We start from the raw sequence: 2,826 nt of genomic DNA, 5'->3' as shown, positions 1-2,826 counted from the left end.
ATAGGATCTCCTATTTATTGTGTTTGGATATATATCGGCTAAGGGTTCCCCAAAGGACGGTATGTGAGATGCCCTTAGGATTTCCATAGAGGAGAGATTTAAATTTTTTAACAGCTATGTGATGTTTTTATGTAAAAAAAGTATGAAGTGTGCTATTTAAGGGAGATTATTAGGGAAGTAGTAGAATAGGTAGCCCGTGTATATGTTAAAAGTTGCAAAAATAATCCTGGGCCGCCTCCCGGTGAATAAATATCACCTGGTTGATCTTCTTCAGTAAGACATGTGGTCTGCGGTGGTAAATGATTTCATCTGCTTCGCAGAAGGAAAAACTGGAGCTTGCACATATGGACACGGTGCTCTTTCCACCATCCAGGCTTTGTGCAATTCAAGACACCTGCCCGAGACTCTGCTCTTCAGTTCCCCGTAAACATATGGATTGGGATCCGAGGGTTGGACACAACCCCCCTAGTGGCATGTTTTACCTTCCTTCCACCTCAACAAATCTGGAGACTTCTCGGTTCATACATTTTTTTTAATTTAAAATTTTAAAAAGCAGATGCTCACTTAGTCTTATATGTAAACACATGCACATGATAAAATTTAATGAAATTCATTTTTCTTTGAAAAACTAAAAGGAGAATTTAGACATTTGAATTTGAACTTTGTTCTGACTCTTAAATCTCATCATTATTAATCATGAATGTGAGTAAATCATTTTCTCCTTGATGAATAATGAAAAAAGTGCCTTATTTCCAATGAAGCCCTAGCTGGTTTGGCTCAGTGGATAGAGCATTGGCCTGTGGACTGAAGGCTCCTGGGTTCGATTCTAATCAAGGGCACCTGCCTGGGTTTCGGGCTTGATCCCCAGTAGGGGGCCTGCAGAAGGTTTTCTCTCATCATTGATGTTTCTCTGTCTCCCTCTCCCTTCCTCTCAGAAATCAATAAAAAAAATTTTTTGAGTAAAAAAGAAGATTCAGAGAATTTCCCAGTAAATGCCTTACTTTAAAATATTCTCTTTACCCTTTTCCCCAAATTGTCTTGATTTTTCAGTCATTTTTGAAATTTTTATAAATAGAATACAAGTTCATTTTTTAAATATTTCTTTTAATGTATTTAATCTAGATACTTGTCAACAGTAATATCATGGTGCAGAAGACTGACGCAGACTAGTCAGAGAGAGATGCCCACTTGTTCTGTTCTTGAAGAAAATTGGTATGTGTATTTCTTTTAAGTTTAATCTGTGTAGAAGAGCCAACTAATACTCAAAATTAAAATGTCAAATGGTAGGGGAGAAAGGGGGGGGAATAAAACGTTTCCCCTTTTGATTAAAAAATAAATAAAACTGGGGGGAAAAAAGTCAAATGGTTACCTCTAAGACTTTTTTCCCCAAGAAAATCTTTTCTTAGTTAAATATATTTAACTCTATGTTTTTGATAGCTTATGATTAAAAATAATTTTTCTGTAATTAGATATCTAATTTATTAGGTTTTTTTGTTTAAAATTCTAACCTTTGTGAAAACAGTCAAGTATGCTTATTTGAAATATTGTGTATAAAAAAGAATCAGATAACTAGCATGAACTTACTTTTCTTTTCCCCACAGGTGTGTGGCTTCTGAACTTGAAAAGATACAGAAGTTTAACTGTATCCTTTAAACATAATGTATTGTCCTACATAATTACTTCCTTTCCATTCTAGGTTTAATTCATGACCCTATAGATTATATTAATCCACACCTATATTGTGGAGCTTCAATGAATACTTAAGACATTTGAGAAGTAGCTTGTCTGTAGAAGGTACATGATACCGAATATTTTTGCATGTTCATTGGTGATATTGACATGTATTTTTGTTTTCTTGTAGTGTCTTTGTCTGGTTATGGTTGTCAGAGTAATGCTGGCCTTATACTTTGAAAGTGTTCCCTCCTTGTACTTTTTGAAAGAGTTTGAGAAGGATTGGTATTAATTCCTCCTTAAATATTTGGTATAATTCACCATTAAAACTATCTGATCCAGGGCTCTTGTTTGTTGGGAGGTTTTGATTCCTGATTCAATCTCCTTCTTACTAGTATTCCATCTGTTCAGGCTTTGTTTGATTCAGTCTTGGTAGATTGTATGTTTTTGGAATTTATCCATTTCTTCTAGATTGTCCAATATATTGGTATGTAATTATAGTAGTCTCCTACGATCCTTTGTATTGTGTTGTATCAGTTGTCATTTCCTCTTTCATTTATAATTTTATTTATTTGACTTCTCTTTTTTTCTTGGTAAATCTAGCTTAAAGTTTTACTGAGATTTTTATTTCCTCCCTTTCAACAAACCTCCATCCAAACACACACCTACATACTCTTCCCCTCCCCCCTTTTACTCTGGTTTCTTCATCTATGAGGAACAGACTTGATAAGTTCTGAAGTACCAACTCTATTATGAATCCAAAAGATCTTCCCCCCAATGGAGAAATCCTATTTTAATATGAAGTCAGGCTTTCTGAAATTAAAAACACTTGTATAATGAAAAATGTGGGCAAAAACTCCTTGACTAAGCAACTTAGTGTTACTGGAGAATAGTGGTGTCCTAAACCAGATTTCTAACAAGAAAAATGAACAGTCTTTTGATTGTAAACCAAACTATTCAGAAAGCTTGCTAGAAGAAGTTAATGAAAAGAGAGTATCAGTGGCATTGAAAAGAACCTCTGAAATTATTCAGGATATTGATTGTCTTCTATCAAGCTCTAAAAAGTGAAAAATGAAACTATTACAATATATTATTAAATCTTAAGGATGTTTCAAATCACTGGTATAAAATTACTAGAAAACAAAAGAATTGTAT

At 34.0% G+C, this 2,826-nt stretch overlaps 1 long non-coding RNA gene across 1 annotated transcript; it reads left to right on the top strand.

Annotated features, from left to right (window-relative positions):
• The first annotated feature begins 1,120 nt into the window (after positions 1-1,120).
• Positions 1,121-2,739, top strand: LOC106697406. The gene is made up of 3 exons (XR_002829648.1): positions 1,121-1,212; positions 1,602-1,642; positions 2,549-2,739. It is a non-coding gene; the product is annotated as an uncharacterized LOC106697406 (long non-coding RNA).
• Positions 2,740-2,826: the final 87 nt, after the last annotated feature.

The sequence above is a fragment of the Myotis lucifugus genome, unplaced genomic scaffold (assembly GCF_000147115.1).
Source record: "Myotis lucifugus unplaced genomic scaffold, Myoluc2.0 scaffold_68, whole genome shotgun sequence".
NCBI lineage: Eukaryota > Metazoa > Chordata > Mammalia > Chiroptera > Vespertilionidae > Myotis > Myotis lucifugus.
Note: the sequence above shows the minus strand (reverse complement) of the source record. Positions and strands in the feature narration are given on the sequence as shown.